This window comes from Diceros bicornis, chromosome 28 (assembly GCF_020826845.1).
Source record: "Diceros bicornis minor isolate mBicDic1 chromosome 28, mDicBic1.mat.cur, whole genome shotgun sequence".
NCBI classification, from domain to species: domain Eukaryota; kingdom Metazoa; phylum Chordata; class Mammalia; order Perissodactyla; family Rhinocerotidae; genus Diceros; species Diceros bicornis.
Genome location: NC_080767.1, coordinates 31,115,101 through 31,142,736, shown reverse-complemented (window position 1 = coordinate 31,142,736; position 27,636 = coordinate 31,115,101). Strand labels below are relative to the sequence as shown.

Here is a 27,636-nt window from a genome sequence, read left to right as displayed (position 1 = left end):
TGTGAAGGCTGCTAATCCCAGGCCATCGTCCTCAGTTTGGCTCAAATAAAATGCTCTTCTTTTCTTTACTATAGAATGATTATCAATTATTTGCATTGACACCCCAATAGTGAGCAATCATTACCTTTTTCACAATATGTTTACTTATTTGCTGAATCTTTGAATACATGTTAAGTGATTTCAGAATCTCAAACTAACACCACTGTTAATGAAAAACTAATTGCAGCTCACAAACTTTGTTTACAGTTTTTATTTACTGAGAGAGTATATAGACAAAATTCTGTGTTCAAGAATTACTTAGGTAGTATATTATTTTCCCCGTTAGTCTAATTATGGTATTCATTTGAAAGATAGTCAGGTTCATTTGTTTTCTTATATTCTACTTTGCTTTATTTCCCACCCTCTTCTATTTTTTCTGGTAGGTAAACGATAACAGTCAAAACTATATAAATAAATATACTCATCTCCTCATCTTTTCTACCCCATTCCCACCCACCTCCTATAGGTAAGCAATTTCAGTAGTTTCTGATTTATTTTTCTTATATTCCTTTTTGCTCAAATTGGCAGGTACATATATGTTTTATATCCCTTTCATTTTTAAACAAAAAGTAGCTGCTATAGATGCATTTCCACACACTGCTTTTTTTCCATATATCAATCTATCCTGGAAATACCTCCCTATTGATTCATAGATATCCTTGTCATTATGTTTTCATAGCTGCAAAGTACTTAATTGCATTGATGTTCCAGAGAGTTTCCTTTTGGAGTCCTAAAATGAGATAGTGGTGATGAATGTACTAAATGCCACTGAAATGGTTAAAATGGTAAATTGCATGTTGTATATATTATAATACAATAAAAAATATTTAAGGAGAAAGCAAGAAGTAATCTCAACGTAAAGCACTGAAAAGATATAATAATAATGTATGATTAATAAGTTAATAGATGTCTTAAATAGAAAATATGTAGCAATATGGAAAATATAAACTCTAATATATCATGATGGCATTAGATGTTAATAGATCAAATTCTCCAGAAATATGATTATTAGTCTTCATAAAAACAGCAAAACCTTGGGGCCAGCCTGTTGATATAGTGACTAATTTTGGCATGCTCGGCTTCAGTGGCCTGGGATCCTGGGTTTGGATCCCATGTGTGGACCTACATCATTCATCAAGCCGTGCTGTGGTGGTGACCCACATATAAAATGGAGGAAGATTGGCACAGATGTTATCTCAGGGCCATTCTTCGTCAAGCAAAAAGAGGAAGATTGGCAGTAGATATTAGCTCAGGGCCAATCTTCCTCACAAAAAAATCAAACAACAAAAACCAAAAAAACCCCCAGCAAAACCTAACTTGACACTGTTAACAATGGACACTCCACAGACGTAAGGACATGGAAGAATTTAAAGTAAAGTAATGGAAAACAATTACCATGTAAACACCAACCAAAAGAAAGACAATATGGCTATCCTAATATTGGAAGATGTAGATGAGTTGTTAAGGTAGTGGCAATTGCTAGAGATAAGAGAAATATCTCCTAGTTATAATTATAATCTCCTACCTATAAATGCAGTAGTGTGCTGTTAAACGACTAAAAAATGGCTCCCTTTCTCTTTTTTTTACAATGTTTTGCTTTGTGGCATTTGCCAATTTCCATAGTGTCATTGTTCCCATTATGGCTGATTTCAATCTATCAACATGATGTCATTGAATGTGGAGTTGGGAAGAGATGTGTAAAATCAACTTGAAGCCAATGCAAGCAAGCTTCAGCACACCAATACATAAAAGAATCAATCCGCAAGGACCAGATTGTGATGTTAAATCTGCATGTCCTCAATAACATAATATAAAAAATACATAAGCAGAAACTGACATATATAAAAGGAGAAAAAGACAAATCCACAATTATAATTGTGTGATATGTTTTGCCTAAGATTTTGTATATATCTTATAAGAGATGATGAATAAACAGAAAAAATTAATTAGGGATAAAGAATATTTAACATTTCAAGTAGCAAACGACCTAGTTAGCATATTAATAATATACATAAAAGCAGAATGCATCTTCTTTTAAATTTATATGCAGATTCAATCATACAATAATTTTAGGAACTCCATCTCACTGTGCTCATGGCTGCAATGAAAAGATTTAGTGATTGTCACTTAAAGAAATTAGCCCTATTGACAAATGTTTCTAGAGCCTTTTTTATATCTTTGTTCCTCAGGCTATAGATAAAAGGGTTTAGCATGGGGGTAACTACTGTATACATGACTGAAGCAATTATAGCTTTGTCATTAGAGTCCCATGATGATGAGGAGTAGTAAACACCTACAAGTGTCCCATAGTATAATGACACAACAAAGAGATGAGAACCACAGGTAGAAAAGGCTTTAAAGAGTCTCTTAGTGGAGGGGACCCTCAGGACAGTGGTCCCTATATGGATATATGAGCCCAGGATGCTACTCAAAGGCAAGAAGAAAAACATTCCTCCCTCAGTAAAGATGATCAGTTCATTGAGGGAGATGTCAGAGCAGCTCATCTTTAGAAGAGCAGGGAGGTCACAGAAGAAGTGGGTGATGGTATTGTCAGCACTGAAGACAGTTGGACCAAGAGAAGTGTGTGCAATAGGGCATGTGCACAACTGAAGAACTAGGACCCAGATACTAACGAGACACACAGCTCCTGCCTCATGACAGTTGTGTAGTGGAGTGGCTGACAGATGGCCGCATACATGTCATATGCCATCACTGCAAGAAGGAAATTGTCAAGACATCCAAAAACTATGAAAAACTACAACTGAGAAATGCACCCAACATAGGAGATGGATTGTTGCTGAATCTTCATGTTCATGAGCATCTTTGGAACTGTGACAGATGAAAGGGAAATATCAGAGAAGGCTAAGTGGCTGAGGAAGAAGTACATGGGGGTGTGGAGGCGAGAGTCCAGCTTGATGAGTAGGATGATGAGCAGGTTTCCCAGCACCGTGGTCAGGTACACGCCCAGGAACAAGGCAAAGAATAAGCCCTGCTGCTCCAGAGGGATGGGGAGCCCCAGGAGGAAGAACTCAGACACTCTGCTCTGGTTCTCAGGCCTCATAATGCTCTTCTCTATGCTGGGGATGAAGAAGGTTTGGGAATCTCAGAAACCTAAAAAGGATGATCAGGACCATCGCATCTCATATTGTAATTTTCTGGAAAAACAAACAATTTTTAACTATATTCCACTTAATTTCTCACACCTGTGGATGTATGCATCTTCGCTCTACCCAGTCTGGATCCTGGAAACCATCACACCCCAAAGCAGCCAACAACACCTAATTGCACAGAAGTAAGAGGGTGTTTCCTGTTTCCTTGAACCATTGTGTATTGAACACTGAGTCTGTATAGGGACTGTACTAAGGACAAAGAATTCAGCAGAGAACAGAAAGGCAAGCTTCCTGCCCTCTGTGAGTGCAGATCTTGATGAGCATAAAGGAATAAATCACTACACCAAGACAGAGCCAAGTCATAATAATCCACTGTGGTAGAAATAGTAGATGAGCCTCCACAAACCGGTATCAGTCGCTTCCGCCTTAAAGTAATGTGAGACTTCATTGCTGAGGTGGCATTTTTGGAGCTTTGTCACACTTCTCCTGTGAACCTGGATGGGTCCTGTTGACCTACAGCTGTAAACTCATGGTTACTCTAGAAGTGGGTGGTCATTTATAGCCACTCAATGCCAGAATAGCTTCCAAACCAGAATAGTACACAAACTATCTTTCATAAGAATGGTGAAAAATTTGGTGAACTTTTGGGTACTAGGCTAATGGCTTCACCTACATTTCCTAATTAAATCCAGATAGCAGCGTTACATTCCTAGATTTAAAGAATGTTCACAGAAGCACTAAGAATTAATGTTTTTCACCAATTTTAGCTCTTAAGAAATAGAGACATAAATATATAAACTATCTATATCACCATGTTCTGTGGGTTAAAGATTATAAAATGTTGACTACTTCACGCAGTTCTATCTAACATATTTGTGTGATCAGAGCCCGGGCTCTTAACTACTATACTTGGAAACTTCCCCCATCAATGATTAGGTGTGCCAGACATTGTGTGTTGCTTTAGGGCTGCAAAGAAGCCAAAGTAGTTCAAAATGTTCTGCTTCCCTGCCTAGATCGTTCCCTTCATTTATATTGATGTATTTTCCAATTGACAAAAGACTCTCACATTTGTTATCATTTATTCAAACAAATATTTATTGAGGGCCTGTAAGTTTCATGAGACAAGTGTAATTCCTTCCATTTTACAGATTGAAAACCTAGGCCAGGGAGCTAAGTGGTTTTCCTAAGGTCTCACCAACCTTTGGTGGGGGTTCTGCACTCTAATGTGTCTTTTCCTGGGACATTAAGTGAATGGTTAAAATCTCTGAGTTAGTCACACTCAGGTATATGAAAATCATAGCAGATCCATTTCAGAAACGGAGTTGCTTGGAGCTTTGGTTTATCTCAGTCAATGGTGGTCCAGATGAAGGGCACTGAAGGAAATATTTGTGTCGTGGGGGGAAAATCAGAAGCCCCAAACACACATACAAATCACACATAGTCATACACGCTGCTGATGAGGATTCCAGTCACCTGTGACCAGTTCCCATCCTAAAGGAAGGATAGCCAATATGTGGTTCAGTTCATAAATATCATATACTTACATATAAGTCAAAATAACATGCAAAGTGAGACATAGACAGCACAAAATGATGTACCATCCACCCACGAACACACTTGCAATGCACATCAACATACCTGACATATGACACACCTGGTAAACATGTAACTCACCGTATGTACATAACTCATCACTATATATACACATCACCAAAAACACACAAGGCCACACACAATGCAAAAATTTCATAGGAAACATACACCAACAACACACATACATACACAGCCACACACTCATCACAACAAGCAGCACAGACACTCCAATTACTGAGAGGTGTGCTTTGGGCCCCTCTGACCCATACCCTCCCCAGGGGAATGTAGTCAGTATAGGGCAGTGAAGCCTATTCACACAGGCACATCAATAAACCACCAACAACCCATGCACGTGGTAACATACACGTGGTAACATACACACTGACAAAATCAAACAATACATATTCCTGGTTTCATACATGAGTGTGCCACCCACCAACACAGCTCACACATACACTAGCACACACTGTTGAGCAGAGGTTTGGCCCTCCCTGACCTCAGTTCCTTGGTGAGGTCAATCTCACCAATGATCTCAATGATCTCACTCCCAATGCTGAGCTCTCATCTGCTCAGCTGTGATGCTTGTTCAGTGTGGGAAATGCACTTGTGGTAACAATAGGAGGCTAATGTGTAAGATCACAGGCATGAATCAGGAGCCCCTAAATTACCCTTTACTCGGTGGATAACTTGATCTACATGCACTAACAGGACCCAGATTGGGTCAAACCAGGAAAAATATTAAGCTATGAGTCAGATACATAGTATACACACACGCATGCAACTATCATACAACACAAAGACAAGCATACACACACCCATGCACACACACACACCCGTGAACACAAATGCACACAAACCCACAAGCACACCAGCAGATTTATCACCAAGTGCAAATTTCCAGCTCCCTCTGACCTGTGTCTTTGTTGGTGAGTTCAGACACCTTCTGCTCCAGATTGTTGCCCAAATCCTCAGTTTCTCTTCAGGAGACTTGGTATCCAGAAGAAAAGAAGAAATATCTGTGGCCTCAGTGCTTCTACAGATTTTCATGCTGCTTAACGAACTCTGGAGCAAGGAACAAAAAGATAACATTTTAAGTACCAGCCAAAGGACAGAAACAAAGTCCCCAGGCTTCTGAGTCAGGGAGGAGCCACTGTAGGCTAATTGGCCAAGTTCTTCCTGACCTTTTGGGAATGTGCAAGTCCAGGAGCAAGAGGGGACTGGAGTCCTAGGGGACAGTGTCCCTGATGCCAGCAATGCCTTTCTTCTTGGGCATGGTTCCAGTTGGGACAAAGGATTTTTTAAAAAGAGATATAATAATGGCTTTTTTACTAGGATCTGGACAAATATAAGGGCAACTATTAAGGGACAGTGAGACACACAGGGCTAACAGCAGCGGAAAACAGATGCAAGGGTAAGGAGTGTTTATGAGAACCTGGTGAGACGTGTAGGGGTAGGAGAGGACCCCCAGACAGGAACTGTGGACAGTCACTGTCAACCCAGGGTCCTGTGGGGAGGAAAACAGAATAAATGCCCCAACCTCTCTCCTTCTGCATTTGATCCCTTGCTTGTGTTTCCATTGGCCAAATCCAAAGGGCCAGGAAGCCCAGTTGGTGCAGTTCATAAAAGTCAGAATCCTGAGAGAAAACAGGCTGGAGAAGGCTGGAGAACGGGCCTTGAGGGGCAAGTGGAGACTATCTAGCACTCATTGGTGTAGACAACATCTTCTAGTTACATGTTTGTGTGCTAATTTGTGGGTGGCAAATATGCCAATACATACTATTATGAAGACATGTTTCTTTCCTCCATGTAAAATTGCCTCTATAGTTTCATTATAGAGACTATAAATTGTTAAAGAGCAGGGATGACATTTTATAGAATTACTTTCCTTGTCCTGTCCATGGTTTAGCAGTTCAAATTCTGTATCTGACAGAGGCTACAAGAATATTTCGGAAGATCTTAATTGTCTGCCTGGATGCCAACGTTAAATTTAGTGATAGATCTGTAGGATATTCTATTCTCTCTTATTGAGTAATTGTGGACAAAGGATTTTTTAAACTTTTTATTTTGAAACCATTTAAGACTTACAGAAAAGTAAAAATTATACAAAAAATTCCCATCGACATTTCACTCAGATTCCCCCAAAGTAATATTTAACCATGTTTGCTTAATTATTATGTAGATATTCATGTATCTCAGATTCAGGCTATAGATCTTTGGCAGGTACACCACAGTGAATATCATCAGAAGGTAGCTGACATCAATTTTTCCATTTATTGGTGATTTTAACCTTGCCAATTGATTAAGGTGGTATCTGCCAGATTTCTCTACTGTAAAGTTACTATTTTTATCTTTGAAATTAATAAATATGACTTGGGTAGATAATTTGAGACTATACAAACATAGTATTTTTCTTTAAAATTTCAATAACTATTTAGAGCATCACACTAAACAAGAATCAGATGATTCTTACCTGAAACAATTATTGTAATTATGGTGACCAAATCATGATTTTTCTCATTCCATCAATCATTCTATATGTATTAGTTCTCTGTAAGAGGGAAGTTTGCCTTCTCTTCCATTTATTTTATTATCAAGTTATTTATCTCATTATGGGTTCATGGATTTTCACTAAATCTCTGTCATAATCTATTACATTTGTTATTCTTTTTGAAGCTCAAATTATTCTAGATTTGGCCAGTGGGAGCCCGTTTGAGCTGGGTTGTCTGTCCCATTATTCATTGAGCACTTCTTCATTTTCAGCCTCAGCAAAACTTTCCCAGGTCATCTTTATATTTCCTGGCGCTGGCCCTGGAATCACCCATCTTTCTAGGTAACTTGGGTTCCTCTTAGAGAAGAATGGTACTTAGAGAGAAAATTTGTTAGGTGTGTTCATTGCTTACAAGGCTTCTAGATCATCTCAGAAGATGCAGCTAGGAAATATATATAAAAGAAACACAGGAAGTATAAACAAGAAACCAATAAACTAATGGCAATGGTTAATCATAGGAGGTGAATGGGGGATAAGAATAGTATAAATATTTATATTTAATTCATAAATTGCAACCTATTTATATATGTATGAAAAACCATAAGTTCAAACTGACACTTCCCATTCCAGTTTGACACCACAGAGTTCTTTCCAGTCTCTTCTTTTCCATGTATGTGACACCCTTCCTGATAGTGAGGAGTCGTTCTCTTTTTCAACAATACTTTTACTTATTCACTGAATCCTGGAATACCTGTTAAGTAATTTCAGAATACTGAATCCATATCAATGTTGATGACAAAACTACTAACTGCAGCTCAACTTTTTTCATAGTTTTTTTTTTCTTTATTTTGACGGTATATAGACAGACTATGATGTTCCAGGATTAGTTATTTTAATTCCTCCTTCAATCTAATCATGTTATTCATTTGAGATATAGTTAATTTGTTTTGTTTTCATTCTATTTTTTTTGTTTCCCATTCTTTTTATCTATTTATTTTGAGCAAGTAAAAAATAACCTAGTGAAAATATACAAATAGTTACACCCATCTCCTCATCCCTCCCACACATTCCCACCCAGCCTTGTAGCAAACCAATTACATTAGTTTCTGATGTCTTCCTGTGCTCCTTCTTGCTCAAATGAGTAGATACATGTATATTTTCTTATTTATCTTTCATTTCTACACAAGGGATAACATGCTACAGATACTCTTGGACTCATTGCTTATTTATATGAAAAATATATCCTAGAAATCATTCCATATCAATTCACCGATATCTTTGTCACCTGGAGAATAATAGTATAAGAGCTAAAATTATAAATGATAAAAGTAGACTCTATTAATTGCTTTATATTACGGACTGGTGTGTATTAATTGATTTTAATTATTAACACCTTAAGGAAGAATATTCCTTAAAAGTTTTGATGCCTGTAATGTCTGGAGATTTGAAGGAAGTTTACTCAAATAGGACAAGATTTGGATAGAAGGGAAGGGCCAGAGGCCTGGGAATAGTTATTGACAGGCTGGAGAGGCCGCCTCATCGTATGAGGCTCTTCTGCAACAGGAATGGCCTACAAAGTTGATTGCAATCTCTCATGTGACTTCAGAAAAACAGTTGTCATCTTGGTCTAAATACCATGCCCAGTGTGGCATAACGACTGGGGTTATAGAAGTTGAAAAACACTCTTTCAAACATTTCACACCTGGAGACTTATCCCAGTGGAGAAAAGCATGAGCTTTAATTCAAAGGCAGAACACCAATACTTTTTCAGGGAAAGCGGAATAATAATATTGGTCTGAGTCTAGGTAAGAAGTTTATTCAACAAGGTACTACAAAGAGAAATTTAGAATGAGGACCTAAACAAAGAATTAAAGTAAAACTGCATTGTAAAACAGTCATTGCACTGTTGGAATGTGGCGGGTTAGAGGAGAGATGCTGCAAATTGGATAACATCACAGGAACACAAAACCAGGCTATTGAAGCCAAATCAATTTAACTGCGAGGATGACACACAACTGTCCATTTCTGAAAGGGGATTGGAGATGGCTGGATCTGTTTATGTATGACCCATTTCACATTCAGGTTGAATTCTAAAACGGAGGAACTGATGAAAGGAGATTTTTGCCTGCCAAGGTGTGACTTTGCTGGTGAAGAAAGATCCAGGGGATAGGAGGCACGATTGATAAATGTCTAACTCCTGAAGACACTTGCACTCTCTTGAACTCACCATGCAGTTACAGTACCTCCATACAATTTCTGCTTTCAGAATTTCTTTTTTTTCTCTATTTGTAACGTGTGTATAAAGTCATCAGAAGATTTTACTTCTTCTTTTCTAATTATTTAATGACTTTAATTGATTTCATTCATCTAGTTGCATTGGCTAATATTTTCACCACAATGTGTATTAGTGAGCCTTCTGGTTTTGATCCTGATCTTAAAGGAAATGCCTCTAACGATTCCCACTAAGGAAAGTGTTGTCTGTATAACTAAGGAATGTATATTTTATTATGTATAGTAATATAATAAAATATGTAATATATTTTACATGAAATATATAAATATATATTTATTTAATATAATATCCATAATATAACATTACAAATACAAAAACATATTTATATATCACATATATTCATGCAAAATTTATGTTTTATTAAGAGAGAATCCACCAATCTTTTTTTCTTGATTTTATCAAATTCTGTTGAAGTCTTTTTCAGCATCTACGGAAAGAGTTATATGATTTTTAACCTAATATTTATTAATGAGTTGTATTCTATTAAGGATTTCCTAATATTTAACCAACTTTAAATTCCTGGAAATATCCCACTGGGTTATATGTATTATTTTATTAACATGGTGTGGGATTCTATTTGCTAATATTTTATTGAGTATATTTGCATTAATACTCACAAGAACTGTCAACTTGAAATGTTATTTTTCTTCTTCTTTATCATGCTTACACGTCAATATTGTATTTGTTTCATCCATAAAACAAATTAAGATGTTTTCTTTTATTTTCAATGTTCTGGAATAATTCATGCAGCATTCAGACTATTAGATCTTTGACCATTCATAGAATTCTCCATGAAACCATATGGACCTGGTTCTATTTTATGGAGTAGTTGCTTAATAGCTTTCTCCATTTAGTCTACAGAACTTGATGTTTTTAGACTTCCTATATCATACAGAGTCAATTTTGCTAATACGTATTTCCCTGCGAAATGATCGAATTCATCTGACTTTCGAAATTTATTTTCACGGAAGTTTCACCTTAGGGTAAATCAGAATCCCCATAGGATATTGTTATTATTGGTGTTTTTTAGTTCAGTAAAGATTCATTTTTATATTTACCACTCTTATGAATAATTGTATTGTTCTTCATTTCTTCATGAATTTTCAAGTTTCTCACATAATCAATTTCTTTCTGTGTAAAGAAATCCTCTTGGTGTTTCTATTAGTATAGGTCTGCTGGCAAATTATTTTTAGTTTTTATTTTTCAGAAAATATCTTTATTTCACCTTCAATTTTCCAGGATATATTTGCTGACATAGTATTCTAGGTTGGCAGAATTTATTTTTTACTTTTTTACTCTACTAAAGGTATCACTCCTTTGTCTTCTAATTTCTTTCAATCTTTTATTACTGCCATTGTTAAAAAGTCAGCTCTCATTCTTATTAGGGCTTATTGGAGTGTGATGCTTGTATATATACAGTCACTTCTCATTCTGTGTCCTAAGATCTCCAAAAACTTGGTTGCATTCACTCTTACAGCTCCTCTAGCTTCTGAGTATCCTAGGTAGGCCTAGATAATTCAGCATCACATTCTACTCATCATGCACACTTGTGCCCATCTGAAAGTCCCAAGATGATAGATTTTGAGAGGACCTGCTTGAGTCAATGTTTGAGGATAAGCAAGAAGAAGGAAGAGTTTTGTTTAAGTGAGTTATAACATATGCAAAGAAAGAAAATATTAGAGAGGAAAGATAAAAACAAATAGAAAAAATGGGAGCATCTTCTCCCTGGAAAATGACCTTCATTTTGTATATACATGTCTTCACATTCATTGTATATATATTTTTCACTTCTCCTCAGACAATCATAGTCATGGTTTGTTGTATTTCCTCCCTCTTGTCGTTTTGTATTAACGTCTCACATGCACATACTAAATGAATAAATCTGAAATGTTTGGCCTGATGAGTTTTTCCATATGTATACATCCATTATAACTACCACCTGGATCAAGATATAGAACATTTCTAGCACCCCAGAAGGTTTACTCACATTCCTTTCTTAGAAGTAATTAAAATATTGAATAAAACAGCACATTTTCAAAATCATGTCATTTCTACATATTTATTAAAGGTAGACAAACTCATATGAACCTATACTTTTAGGGAAATGAAGACAAGAGTCATTGAAAGTTTATTGTGAGAATGTTAGCTTTTTAAAAACTGGAAATTAAATTTATCTTAGCAAAATTTTCTGTGATACTCTATTTGCTGGCTCCTTATCTTGACCCTGGGAAGCCAAGGAAGAAAGGAAGGATTTTCTTGTAGATGGTGGGACCGGAGGTGCTTCCTTCCTCACTCTTGCCAGTTGGCATCTTCACTGCCCTCCTCCTCTCACCAAGCACTGTTCATGTTAGAATAAGGCATCTTTACTCTAAGAATTAAGAAAATATAGGGTAACATCAGCAACATGGCATAGGGAGCTGTTCCCTTTATCTCTCCTTCTTTGAACTACAACTAAATGAACATTCACTGGTCAATGGAGGATACCCAATACGCACAATAGGCCACCTGAGAGACCTGCATAGCTATACATCTGAGGGTGGATAGACTACTCCTGGGGAGGTGGTGGTGATAGTTGAGCACTCTCCAGCCCCCTTGCAGCACTGTGCATGGGCACAACTCCTCTCTCAGTTGGAGCAACCATAGTACCACTGTGGCCCTGAGGCTAGGAGTGTGCTTCTGCATGACTACAGCAATAGGGAATGGCATCCCTGACTCCCCGAGTGATCACTTTCCTGTCTGGTGGGAGAGCCCACAGTGCTGCCACAGTCCCAGGGAGAGGCCCAGGCTCAAACCCCGTGAGAGACCCTGCCCACCAAGCACAGTGGCCAGTGCAACTGGGAGAAGAGGCAGCAGAGGATCTGCATGCCCAAGGGAATGGTTACTTGCCTTCCACAAATGCCCATAGTACTGCTGTGGCCCTGAAGTAGGGAGCACATCTCAGCACAACTGTGGGAGCAGGTGACGGCAGCCCTGAGTTCCCATGAGATCGCTTTCCCATCCAGTGGGAGAGCCCACAGTACTGCTATGTTCCTAAGGAGTGGCCATGCTTGGACACCATGAGGAAGTCCTGCCCACCAAGAACAGTGGCTGGAGAAACCCTAAGAAGAGGCAGCAGAAGATCTACACACCTATATGAACACTCTCTCAGCTAGCACAAGTGCCCATAATACCCCAGAACTTCCAGCAGATGAGGTGGTAACAGAAACACACCTCCTGCTTCCTCCCAGTGGCAGCAAGTGGAATCTGTGACTTGATACTACCACAAATGCCCCAGCAAAAGATTAGTTGATGAAACACCATGAGAAACAACAGCAACACTTTGGAGAGGAGGAGAATGACAATTCTCCAGAAACCAACCTTGAAGTCACAGAAATTTACAATCTAAATGACAGATAATTCAAAACAGCTGTCATAAAGAAACTCAACAAGTTACAAGAGAACTCAGAAAGACAGTTCAATGAGCTCAGGAGTGACATTAAAGAGAAGAAGGAATACTTCATCATAGAGATTGAAAGTATAAAAAAAAAACAACAAGCAGAAATTCTTGATATGGGGAACACAATTAATGAAATAAAAAATAATCTAGAATCTCTAAAAAAATAGAGCTGATGTTATGGAGGAAAGAATTAGTGATTTAGAGCATAGAAATATAGAATTGCTTTAAGTGGAGAAGGAGACAGAACTAAGATTTAAAAAAAAGAAGGAATTACTTGAGAAATATCCAACTCAATTAGGAAAAGCAACATAAGGATTATAAATATTTCAGAGGGAGAAGAGAGGGAGAAAGGAGCAGAGAGCTTGTTCAAAGAAATAATAGCTGAGAATTTCCCAAAACCTGGGGTAGGAACCAGATTTACAAATAAATGAAGCCAATAGAACTCCTAATTACATCAATGCTAAAAGACCTTCTTCAAGGTGTATAATAGTAAAACTGGTCAAAGTCAACAACAAAGAAAAATTATTAAGGACAGCAAGGCAGAAGAAAATAACCTACAAAGGAACCCCTATCAGGCTTTTAGTGAATTTCCCAGCAGAAACTTTACAGGGTAGGAGAGAATGGAATGATATTTTCAAAATATTGAAAGATACAAACTTTCAGTCAAGAATAATCTATCCGGTGAAACTATCTGTCAGATACAATAGAGAAAAAAAGCTTTCCCAGATAAACAAAAGTTGAGGGAGTTCATCACCACTAGACATCTCCTACAAGAAATGATAAAGGATGCCCTCATACCAGACCAAAAAGGCAAAAGTCTACAAAGCTTTGAGCAAGGAGATAAATAGACAGATAAAATCAGAAACCTGCAGCTTTCTTTCAGAAAAGGGAAGCAAATATTTAATTATAACTTACAAGATAAAGGGAAGCAAAATATCAAAAGTAACTATAAACACTTCAAGTTAGTCACAGACCCACAACACAAAACAGAATAATTTGTAACAATAATAACTCAGAAGGGGAAGGGGAGAGGGATGGAACCTACTTAGGCTAATGGCGATAAGATGATATAAACAGAAAAAGGACTGTCTCACTTATGAGACATTTTTTTTTCTTTTTGTGAGGAAGATCAGCCCTGAGCTAACATCCATGCCAATCCTCCTCTTTTTGCTGAGGAAGACTGGCCCTGAGCTAACATCTGTGCTGATCTTCCTCCACTTTATGTGGGACACCACCACAGCATGTCCAGCCAAGTGGTGCGTCAGTGCATGCCCGGGATCTGAACCCAGGCAGCCAGCAGCGGAGTGCACGCACTTAACCGCTATGCCACGGGGCCGGCCCCTATGAGATCTTTCATACAAACCTCAAGGTGACCACTAAAAAAAAAATCAGCAGAGCCACAATTCATAAGAAAAGAGAAAACTCCAAAATAAAACCCCCAAAATGAATGGCAGTCAGAAATACAAAGGAAGAGAAACAATTGAAACATAGAACAACCAGAAAACAAGAGATACAATGGCAGTATTAAGCCCTCATATAGCAATAATCACTTGAAATGTAAATAGATTGAATTCTCCAATCAAAAGACACAGAATAGCTGGATGGATTAAAAAACAAGAGCCAACAATATGCTGCCACCAGGAAACACATCTCAGCTCTAAAGACAAACATACGCTCAGAGTGAAGGGATGGATGACAATACTCCAAGCAAATGGCAAGCAAAAGAAAGCAAGTATTGCTATACTTATACTAGAAAAAATGGACTTCAAGCTAAAAAAGACGATGAGAAACAGAAGAGGGGCAGTATATAATGATTAAAGAGACATTCCACCAAGAGAACATAACACTTATGAATGTATATGCACCTAAAACAGGAGCACCAAATTATATACAACAACTATTGACAGACCTAAAGGGAGAAATTAACAACAGCATAATAATAGTAGGGGACCTCTACACCACACTGACACCAATGGATAGATCATCCAGCCAGAGAGTCAACACGGAAATAGTGGAACTAAATGAAAAACTAGACCAGATGGACTTAGTAGATAAATATAGAATATTATACCTCAAAACAGCAGAATACACATTATTCTCAAGTGCATATGGTACATTCTCAAAGATAGAACATATGCTGGGAAACAAGGCAAGCCTCAATAAATTTAAGAAGATTGAAATCTTATCAAGCATCTATTCTGATCACAATGCTGTGAAACTAGAAATCAACTACAGGAAAAAAGGTGGGGAAGTCACAAATATGTGCAGACTAAGCAACATGCTACTGAACAACCATTGGATCAATGAACAAGTTAAAAGAGAAATTTAAAAATACCTAGAGACAAATGAAAATGAAAATACAACATACCAACTCTTACAGGATGCAGGAAAAGTAGTTATAAGAGGGAAATTCATGCAAGGAATACCTGTCCATCTCAACAAACAAGAAGAATCTCAAATAAGTAATCTTAAACTATGCCTAAGAGACCTAGAAAAAGAAGAATAAACAAAGCCTAAAGTCAGCAGAAGGCAGAAAATAATAAAAACTAGAGCAGAAATAAATGAAATAGAGAGTAAAAAAATAGTAGAAAGGATCAATTAAACTAAGATCTGGTTCTTTGAGAAGATAAAAAAATTTGACAAACCATTAGCCAGAAGCGCCAAGAAAAAAAGAGAGAAGGCTCAAATAAATAAAATTAGAAATGAAAGAGTAGAAATCACAATGGATACCACAGAAATACAAAGGATTATAAGAGAATAATATGAAAAATAATATGCCCACAAATTGGATAACCTAAAAGAAATGGATAAATTCTTAGACTCATATGACCTCTCAAAACTGAATCAAGAAGAAATAGAGGATCTGAATAGTCCAATCACAAGTAAAGAGATTGAAACAATAATCAAAAACGTCCCCCAAAACAAAAGTCCAGGACCAGAAAACTTCTGAGGAGAACTATACTTAATATTCAAAGGAGACTTAACACCTATCCTTCGAAAACTATTCCAAACAACTGAAGAAGACAGAACACTTCCTAACTCATTCTATGAGGCCAACATTACCCTGATACCAAACCAGACAAAGGCAGCACAAAAAAAGAAATTTACAGCCAATATCACTGATGAACATCGATGCAAAAATCCTCAACAAAATACTGGACAACCAAATACAGCAATACATTATAGGATGGTACACCATGATCAAGTGGGATTTACACAGGGAATGCAGGGATGGTTCAACATCCACAAATCAATCGATATGATACACCACATTAACAGAATGAGTAATAAAAATCACATGATAGCTCAATAGATGCAGAGAAAGCATTTGACAAGATCCCACATCCATTTATGATAAAAATAACTCTCAATAAAATGGGTATAGAAGGAAAAATACCTCAACATAATAAAGGCCATATATGACAAACCCACAGCCATCATCATACTTAACAGTGGAAAACTAAAAGCCATCCCTCTGAGAACAGGAACAAGACAAGGATGCCTACTCTCACCACTCCTATTCAACATAGTACTGGAGGTTTGCACCAGACCAGTTAGGCAAGAAAGAGAAATAAAAAGAAACCAAATGGGAAAGGAAGAAATGAAAGTCTCGCTGTTTGCAGATAACAAGATTCTGTATATAGAATACCCTAAAGAATCCATCAGAGAAGTATTAGAAATAATCCACAACTACAGCAAAGTTGCAGAGTACAAAATAAACTTACAAAAATCAGTTGCATTTCTATACACTAATAACAAACTAGCAGAAAGAGAAGTCAAGAATACAATTCCATTTACAATTGCAACAAAAAGAATAAAATATATAGGAATAAATTTAACCAAAGAAGTGAAAGACCTATACACTGAGAACTATAAGACATTATTGAAAGAAACTAAAGAAGATATAATGAAATGGAAAGCTATGCTGTGCTCATAGATTGGAAGAATAAACATAGTTGAAATATCCATTTACCTAAAGCAATCTATAGATTCAATGTAATCCCAATCAGAATCCCAACAACGTTCTTCACAGAGATAGAACAAAGAATCCTAAAATTTATATGAAACAAGAAAAGACCTTGAACTTGACTTCAAAATATAGTACCAAGCTATAGTAATCAAAACAGCATGGTACTGGCACAAAAATAGATACACAAGTCAATGGAACAGAATTGAAAGCCCAGAAATAAAATCACACATCTATGGACAGCTGATCTTTGACAAAGGAGCCAAGGACCTAAAAGGGAGAAAGGAAAGCCTCTTCAATAACCGGTGTTGGGAAAACTGGACAGCCACATGCAAAAGAATGAAAACTGACCATTATCTTACACAATACACAAAAATTAACTCAAAATGGATTAAAGACTTAAGTGTAAGACCTGAAATCATAGAAGTCCTAGAGGAAAAGATTGGCAGTACAGTCTTTGACATCAGTCTTAGCAGCATATTTTTGAATACTATGTCTACTAAGGCAAGGGAAATCAAAGAAAAAATTAACAAATGGAACTACATAAGACTAAAAACCTTCTGCAAGGAAAGGAAACCATGAACAAAACAAAAAGATAATCCACCAACTGGAAGAAAATATTTGCAAATCATATATCCGACAAGGGGTTAATGTCCAAAATATATAAAAAACTCATACAACTCCACAACAAAGAAACAAACAACCCGATAGAAAAATAGGCACAGGATATGAACAGACATTTTTCCAAAGAAGATATACACATGGCTAACAGACACACGAGAAGACATTCAACATCACTAATGATTAGGGAAATGCACATCAAAACTACAATGAGATGTCACCTAACATCTGTCAGAATGGGTATAATTACCAAGACAATAAACAACAAATGTTGGAGAGGATGTGGAGAAAAGGGAACCCTCATAAATTGCTGTTGCGAATGCAAACTGGTGCAACCATTACGGGGGACAGTATGGAGATTTCTCAAAAAATTAAAAATAGAAATACCGTATGATCCAGCTATCCCACTACTGGGTATTTATTCAAAGAACTTGAAATCAACAATCCAAAGAGATTTATGCACCACTATGTTCATTGCAGCATTACTCACTGTAGCCGAGACATGGAAGCAACCCAAGTTCCCATAACCTGATGAATGGATAAAGAAGATGTGGTATATATACATATATGTATACACACACAATGGAATACTACTCAGCCACAAAAAAGGCAAAATCAGGGGCTGGCCCAATGACATAACTGTTAAGTTCATGTGCTCCGCTTCAGCATCCTGGGGTTCACGTGTTCGTATCCTGGGCATGCACCTACATACTGCTCATGTAAGCCATGCTGTGTCAGTGTCCCACATACAAAATAGAGGAACATTTACACAGATGTTAGCTCAGGGACAATCTTCCTCAAGCAGAAAAAGAGGAAGAGTGGCAACAGATGTTAGCTCAGAGCTAATCTTCCTCACCAAAAAAAAAAAAAAAGACGAAATCATCCCATTTGCAACAACATGGATGGACCTTGAGAGCATTATGTTAACCAAAATAAGCCAGAGAGGGAAAGACAAATACTGCATAATTTCACTCATATGTGGAAGGTAAACAAACACATGGACAAAGAGAACAGATTAGTGGTTACCAGAAGGGAAGTGAATCAGGGGGTGGGCAAAAGGGGTAAAGGGGCACATATATATGGTGATGGATAAAAATTAGACTAGTGGTGGTGAGCATGATGCAGTATATACAGAAACTGATAAATAATAATGTACCCCTGAAATTTCACAATATTATAAACTATCGTGACCTCAATAAAATAAAAAAAAAAGAATTAAGAAAATGTAGAATCACTGAACTCAGTTTGAGTAATGAAAGCTTGTATAGGTCAGCAGAGAGGGACATGGGAAAAGCCCATCTCCCTGAGCTATATGTACAGCTCCGATTCCACTGGATACTCAGAATGTTTGCTCAGGTTTTATAGTTTCCCTGTGCATTTGAATGTGTAATTACTACACATTGAATGATTGTGACTTAAAGAATTTAACACTATTAACAAACGTTTCCAGGGCATTTTTCATATGTCTGTTCCTTAGGCCATAGATGAACGGGTTCAGTGGGGGGCAACTACCATATATATATCACTGAAGCAATTATACTTTTATCATTGGAGATGGATGATAAGGAGAAAAATTAAGCACCTGTAATGGTCCCATCGTATAAAGATATCACAAAGAAATGGTAGCCACTGGTAGAACAGGCTTTGAAGAATCTCTTGGTAGAGGGGAACCTCAGGACGGTGGTCCCTATCCGGATATAAGAGCCCAAGGCACTACTCAAAGGCAGGATGACAAGCGTTCCTCCCTCAGTGAAGATGACCAGCTCATTGAGGGAGGTGTCTGAGCAACTCATATTCAGGAGGGCAGTGAGGTCACAGATGAAGTGGGGGATGGTACTGCAGCACAGAAAGACAGATGGACCAAGAGGAGCGTGTGCAACAGGGCATGTGCATAACAGAAGTACCAGGATCAAGTTACTAATGAGAAACACAGCTCCTGCCTCATGATGGTGCTGTAATGGAGTGAGTGACAAATGGCCACATACCTGTCATATGCCATCACTCCAAGAAGGAAATTGTCAAGACAACCAAACAATATGAAAAAATACATCTGGGAAATGCACTCTGTGAAGGGGATGGACTTGTAATCATTATGTATGTCCATCAAAATTTTGAGGTCTGTGACAGCTGAGAAAGAGACATCAGTGAAGGCCAAGTGGCTGAGGAAGAAGTATATGGGTGTGTGGAGGAGAGAATCCAGCCTGATAAGCAGAATGATAAGCAAGTTCCCCAGCACCGTGGTCAGGTACATGCCCAGGAACAAGGTGAAGAACATGCTCTGCTGCTTCACTGGTATGGGGAGCCCCAGGCTAAGGAATTTGGACAGGCTGCTCTGGTTCTCAGGCCTCTTAGTGCCCTTCTATATGCTGGGGATGAAGAAGGTTTGGGAATCTCAGGAACCTAGAAAACATGATCAGGACCATCATATCTCATACTGTAATTTTCTGGGAAAACAATGAATTTTTCACTACACTCATTAATTTGTCACATCTGTGGATGCATGCATCTTCATTCTATCACTGTCTGGCTGGAGGAAATCATCACACCCAAAAGCAGCCAACAAGACCTCAAGCACAGAAGGAAAAGAGTGTTCACTGTTTCATTGAGCCATTATTCATTTAACATTGAGTCTGAACGTGCACCTCTACTAAAGACTGAGAATTCGGCAGTGAAGAAGAAAGGCAAGGTTCTTCCCTTCTGTAAGATTAGATGGTGATGAGCATAGAGGGATAATTCACTACACCAAGACAAAGGCAAATTGTAACAGTTCACTGTGGCAGAAATAGTCAATGAGCCTCCACCAACTGGTATCAGTTGTTTCTGCCTTACAGTAACATGAGAATCCAGTGCTTATTTAGAATTGTTGGAGCATTGTCACACTCCTCCTGTGAACCTAGCCAGGTCCCATTTAGATGCAGCTGTAAATTTGTGGTCACTCTAGAAGTGGGTGGTCGTTTAAAGCTGCTTGATGCCAGCACAGCTACCAAACCAGAATACTCTACAAACTGTCTTTCATATGAATGGTGAACAAAAAAAAAAAAAAAAGAAAAGAAAAAAAAGAATGGTGAACAGTCATTAAACCACCAACCACTCATACCTGTGGTAACGTACACATGGTAACATACACACAGACTAAAGCAAACAATACACATTCCTGCTCTCACATACAAGTGTGTCACTCACAAACACAGTTCTCACATACACTAATACCCTGCTGAGCAGAGCTTTGAGCCCTGTCTGACCTCGGTTCCTGGGTGAGGTCAGACATCTTCTTCTCTAGACCGGAGACGACAATCTCACTCCCAATGCTGAGCTCTCATCCTCTCATCTGTGATGCAAGTATTTAAGACCACAGACATGAATCAGGGGTCCTTAATCACAGGTTAGGAGGCTTCTAACTTGGTTTACATGCACTAAAACAGAGCCCAGATTGGGTCTAAATCAGGAAAAGAATCAGGCTGTGAGTCAGATGCATAGTACACACACAGGCATGCAACTATCAAGCAACAATGACACAACCATATACAATACATGCTGACACAAACTCCCTCTGACCTGGGCTCATCAGTGGTGACCTCAGACACCTTCAGCTCCAGACTGTGTCCTGAGTTCTCAGCTTCTCTTCAGGAGACTCGGTATCCAGACAAATAGAAGAAATATCTCTGTCGTCAGCGCTCCTACAGACTTTCATATTCCTTTACCGGCTCCAGAGAAATTAGTCAAAAGATAATGTTTTAATTACCAGTGAGAGGACTGAAACTGAAGTCCCCAAGCTTCTGGCTAATTTCTAACTGCCCTTTGGGGATATCTGTGTCCAGGAGCCAGAGGGACTGGAGTCCCAGTGGACAGTATACTCGATGCCAGCAATGCCCTAGACTCCTTTCTTCTTGGGCCTGGTTCCATCTGGGACAAAGGTTTTTTAACTTTTTATTTTAAAATTACTTCAGACTTATAGAAAAGTTGTAAAAATGATACAAAAAATTCCTACACACGCTTCACCCAGATTCCCCAATGGTTAACATTTTACTCTTTTGACTTATATGTATGTATATTTTGGGCTTAGATTTTCGGCTTGTCTACCATAGTGTGTGGTATCAGAAGGCACATGATATTAATTTTTTCAATTACTAGTGATTTTATCCTTGATCAGTTGGTTACGATGGTGTCTATCAGGTTCTCTACTGTAAAATTACTATTTTAAACTTTGTAATTAATGAGCAACATTTTGGTAGATATTTTGAGATCTTTATATATATATAAAGATTTTATATGTATATATATATTTATATATAAAGATTTTATATGTATATATATTTATATATACATAAAACCATATATAACCACAACTTTTTTCTTTTTAAAATTTCACTCACTATATTTAACATTCATTGGTGATTCTTATACGAAAAAAAAATATTGAAAATGTGATGGCCAAATAGTGACTTTCTAATTCTATCATTTCTTCTGTGTTTATCAGTTTTATTGTCCTATAAGAAGGAACTTTCCATCAGCCCTCACTCATTTGTTTTTTCAATGATTTATTTATATAATTATGGACTCATGGGTTTTTATTTATTTGAGTCATAATCCACTACTGTCGTTATTCTTTTTTGAAGCTCAAATTATTCCAGATTTGGCCTGTGGGAGCCTCTTTGAGCTGGCTCCTGTGTCCCCATGATTCACTGAGCACTTTTTACTTTCAGTCTCAGAAAACTTATCTTAGTTAATCTTATCATGTCCTGGCCCCAGCCTGGAATCAGCCATTTTCTAAGTTACACTGGTGCCTTTTAGAGGAGAATGGTAAAGAGCAAATTTGGCATTAGGTGTGTATATTGCTTTCACGGCTTCTAAATGACCTCAGAGGATGCAGCTAGGAAATATATATGAAAGAAACACAACAAACAGAAACCAGAAACTAATAAACTAAAGGAATGGTTATCCACAGGAGGTGGGTCAGGAGAGTGACAGACAGAATGGAGAATGGGAACAGCATAGATGTTGACACATACAACATATAAATTTCAATCTACTTACACTTTTGAAAAACCATGGTTCTAGTTGATGTCTCCAATTCTAGTTTGACACTACAGAGTTCTTTCCAGCCTCTCCTTCTCCATGCACATGGTGCCTTTCGCTGATACTAAGGAGTCATTCCCTTTTCCACAATATATTTACTTATTTTCTGAATCTTTGAACATATGTTAAGGAATTCAGAACCTCGAACTCATACCACTGTTAATGACAAACGAATTGCAGCTCAAAGTTTAGAGTTTTTTTTAAATTTAGTATACAGTTATTTTTTTATTTAGTATACAGTTTTGTTTACAGTTTTTATTTATTGTGAGAGTATATAGACAAAATTCTGTGGCAATAATTCCTTAGGCTAGTTATTTTATTTTCCCCTTTAGTCTAATTGCGGTATTGATTTGAAATATATTTAGGTTCATTTGTTTTCTTTATTCTATTTTGCTTTATTTCCCACCCTCTTCTATTTATTTTTTAGTAGTTAGAAGATAACATAGTCAAAACTATATGAATATATACACTCATCTCCCCATCTTTTCTACCTGTTTCCCACCCACTTCCTGTAGGTAAGCCATCTCATTAGTTTCTGACTTATTCTGCTCGTGTTTCTTTTTGCTCAAATGGGCAGATACATGTATATTTTATTTCCCCTTCATTTTAACACAAAAATTGTGTGCTATAGATGTTCTTTTTCAGACTGCTTTTTTTCCACTTAACAATATATCCTGTAAATCCCACCATATTGTTGCACAGATATCTTAATCTTTATTTTTTCACAGCTGCAAAGTACTCAATTGCATTGATGTTCTGTAGAGTTTCCTTTTGGAGTCCTTGAATAAGGTAGTGGTGATGAGTGTACTAAATGTCGTGGAATTGTATACTTCAAAAGGTTAAAATGGTAAATTTCATGTTATGTGTATTATACAACAACAACAAAAATTTAAAGAGAAAGTCAGAAGCAATCTGAACAAAGCACAGAAAAGAATTATAAAATAAGAATACTGTATGAATAATAAGTTAGTAGAGGGGTAATGGAATAACAAAATATATATTTAACTGATCAAAAGGGAGAAACAGAAGACAGAATAAACATAAAACAGATGTCTCACATAGAAAACATATAGTATTATGAAAAATATAAATTCAAATATATCATGATGGCATTAGATGTTAATAGATCAAATTCTCCAGAAATATAATGATGTTAATCTTCCTAACAAGAACAAAATCTATCTTTATGCTGTTAATAATGAACACCTCACAGATATAAGGAAACATATAAGGAAGAGCTTAAAGTAAAATGATGGAAAAGAAATACCATGTAAACACTAACCAAAAGAAAGCTAGTATATCTAAATTAATACCAGAAGAGGTAGATGAGATGATATACTAGAAGTCATTGTAGAGGTAAAGAAGAATATCTCCTAATTATAAATGCTGTTAAATGCATAAGAAATTATTCTTTTTCTCTCTCTCTCTTTTTTTTTTTTTTTTTTTTTTACAAAACCTTGCTTTGTAGAATTTGCCAATTTCCATAGTGTCATTATTTCCATTATGGCTGATTTCAATCTACCACCATGATACCATTGAAAGTGGAGTTGGGAAGATATGTGCACAATTAGCTTGAAGCCAATGCAAGCCAGCTTTAGCACAATACTACATAAAAAAAACAGTCCACCAGGAACAGATCATGATGGTAAATCGTGTGCCCTCAATAATGTAGTATAAAAAATACATAAGCAGAGAGAGAGAAGTCAAGATGGCGGCGTAAGCAGACTCGGAACTCACCTCCTCCCGTGGACACAGCCAATTTTCAACTACTCGTGGAAAAATTACCCCTGAGACAGAACTGAAAACTGGATAAGAGGAACTCCTGCAACAACGGACAATCCTAACTGAGGTAGAAGAGGCAGAGACTCCATTCTGGAGAGGAAAAACACCACCTTCACAAGCCGCCAGCTTCACCGCCACCCGGGAGCAGCTCACAGATATGCAGCCTCCCTGGAGGCTCAGGGCCCTGAGCCAGGGAGCGCCCCCACTGTGGGCATTTTGTGGACCCAGCACAATCGAGACGAGTGGCATAATATCTGACTTTGCCTGCTACTAAAGCATTGGGGAGTACGCCCAGAAAACTGGGTTCACAAAGAAACTAAAACCGGCTCTTAAAGGGCCCACACACAAACTCACCCATTTCAGAAAGCAACCTAAAATCACCAGAAAGAAAGGTGCACAGTGCTGTGGTGAAAAGAGACTCACCTAATAGGCCCTGAGTGCATCTTGGTGAGGGGTGAGACCTCTCCAGAGACTGGGACATTGGCGCGGCCATTGTTGTGGCCTGGTGTGGGCGTCTTGACACAGACGCCATTGGAGTTCTCCCTGAGGCCTGCTAGCCGAGGGTCTGCCCCACCCGCTAGAGTACCAATTTAATCCAGCTCAGCCAGGGCAGGCAGCCCACCCTAGAGACTGGTCCCACCCAACAACAAGCCCTCAGGCAACTTGTGGGCCTGCATAGATTAGTGACTGGATTCTCTGCAGCCTGGCAACTGAGCTGAATTGATTGGGGCAGGGTGTCCACAAGGAGCTGGTGGAGAGTGTGGGGTGGTGGCAGAGTGGGTGGGGCTCCCGCCGTGGAGAGACTGGGTCCGCTTGGGGAGGTCGGGGTGCACACACGGGGCAGGACTGTGTTGACTGTGTTTGTGGACCTGTGGCGGCAGGGCTTGTCAGCTGCAGAAGACTTGTGCTTCTCAAAGACCCACATAGGGGGTTTGCCCGACCTTCCAAAGTCTGAAACAATTGGGTGCTCCTGTGCCTGAGGCCAGCCCCACCCAGCTGCAATCCTCAGAGAGCTGACAACAGACCTAATAGTCTAGAGGCTTACAGCAATTGTAAGGCCCTGAGCCTAACAACCTGCCACGCTGGGGGCCTACTCACTTAAAAGAAATACTGCAACACAAATGTGGTATTAGAACTTGCAGCCAACTGTGCTGGGGCTCCCCACACCTGATAAAGAGACTGAAGGGCCCACAACAACTACAAGCAGCTGAGCATTACAACAGCTGGCCAGGAGCATAACTCGGCCTCCCTGGGCACCTACAGGGAGAGCAAACAGGCCACAACAGAAGGACACACGTAGCCCACATAGGGGTCACCCATGGAACATTGAGAACTGAGGGAAGCACACTGGAAGCCTCCTAAGGCATCACTTACATAAGGTCACCTATCTAAGAACAGGAGACATAGCTGACCTACCTAATACGTAGACACGAGCACAGGGAAAGAGGCAAAATGAGGAGGCAAAAGAATACATTCCAAGTAAGGGAACAGGACAAAACCCCAGAAAAGGAACTAAGTGAAACAGAAATGAGCAACCTACCCGACAGAGAGTTCAAACTAAGAGTGTTAAGGATGCTCACTGATCGGGGGAGAAGAATAGATGAACTCAGTGAGAATGTCAACAAAGAAATGGAAGATATAAAGAAGAACCAATCAGAAATGAAGAATACAATACTGGAAATGAAAAATTCATTAGAGGAACTCAAAAGCAGAGTAGAGGATACAGAAGAACGGATCTGTGAGCTGGATGAAAGACTAGAAGAAATTACCCGAGGTGAACAGGTAAAAGAGAAAAGAATTAAAAAGAGTGAGGACAGTCTAAGGGACCTCTGGGACAACATCAAGCACACTAACATCCATGTTATAGGGGTCCTGGAAGGAGTAAAGCTAGACAAGGGGGCAGGGAATATATTTCAAGAAATAATAGATGAAAACTTCCCTAACCTAAGGAAGGGAACAGACATCCAGGTACAGGAAGCACAGAGAGCCCCAAACAAGATAAACCCAAAGAGGCCCACACCAAGACACATCATAATCAAAATGTCCAGAATTAAAGATAAAGAGAGAATCCTAAAAGCCGCAAGAGAATGTCAAGTTACGTACAAAGGAAACCCCATAAGACTATCAGCTGACTTCTCAGCAGAAACCTTACAGGCTAGAAGAGAAAGGCACGATATATTTAAAGTGCTAAAAGGAAAAAACTTACAGCCAAGAATACTCTATCCAGCAAGGTTATCATTCAAAATGGAAGGAGAGATCAAAAATTTCCCAGACAAGAAAAAATTAAAGGAGTTTGTCACCAAGAAACCAGTGCTACAAGAAATGTTAAAGGGACTGATTTAAGGGGAAAAGAGAAGACCGCAAATAGAAAAAATTATCTATTTCCATGATAAGAACGTAATGGATACAAATGCACAAAAAAGAGGTTAGATATGATATCAAAATCATAAAAGGAGGTAGGAGGGGAGTTAAAGAGTACAGCTTTCAGACAGAGGTCAAACTAAAGTGACCATCAATTCTGTATAGAAGAAGAAAGGAACAGAGAAGGACTACTAAAACACTGAGACAAAAATAAGTTAAAAAACGGCAGTAAGTACATACTTATCAATAGCTACTTTAAACGTCAATGGACTAAATGTTCCAATTTAAAGGCATAGGGTGGCTGACTGGATAAAAAACGAAGACCCATATATATGCTGCATACAAGAGACACACTTCAGACCTAAAGACACTCACAGATTGAAAGTGAAGGGATGGAAAAAGATACTCCACGCAAATGGCAATGAAAAGAAAGCTGGGGTAGCAGTACTCATATCAGACAAAATAGACTTTAAAACAAAAACTGTAAAAAGAGACAAAGAAGGGCATTACATAATGATCAAGGGAACAATCCAACAAGAGGATATAACACTTGTAAATATCTATGCACCCAATGTAGGTGCATCTAAGTATATAAAGCAATTATTAACAGACATAAAAAGAGAAATAGACAGTAACACAATAATAGTAGGGGACTTTAACACTCCACTTACACCAACGGATAGGTCATCCAAACAGATGATCAATAAGAAAACATTGGCCTTAAACGACACACTAGAACAGATGGACCTAGTAGATATATACAGAGCATTCCATCCAAAAACCGAAGAATATGTGTTCTTTTCAAATGCACATGGAACATTCTCCAGGATTGATCACATATTAGGCCACAAAACAAGTCTCCATAAATTT

At 38.2% G+C, this 27,636-nt stretch overlaps 2 pseudogenes; both read right to left on the bottom strand.

Annotated features, from left to right (window-relative positions):
• Positions 1 to 2,162: 2,162 nt before the first annotated feature.
• Positions 2,163 to 3,173, bottom strand: LOC131393322 (olfactory receptor 1J4-like; annotated as a pseudogene).
• Positions 3,174 to 18,940: 15,767 nt separating this feature from the next.
• On the bottom strand, positions 18,941 to 19,973 carry LOC131393603 (olfactory receptor 1J2-like; annotated as a pseudogene).
• Between the last annotated feature and the right edge of the window lie 7,663 nt (positions 19,974 to 27,636).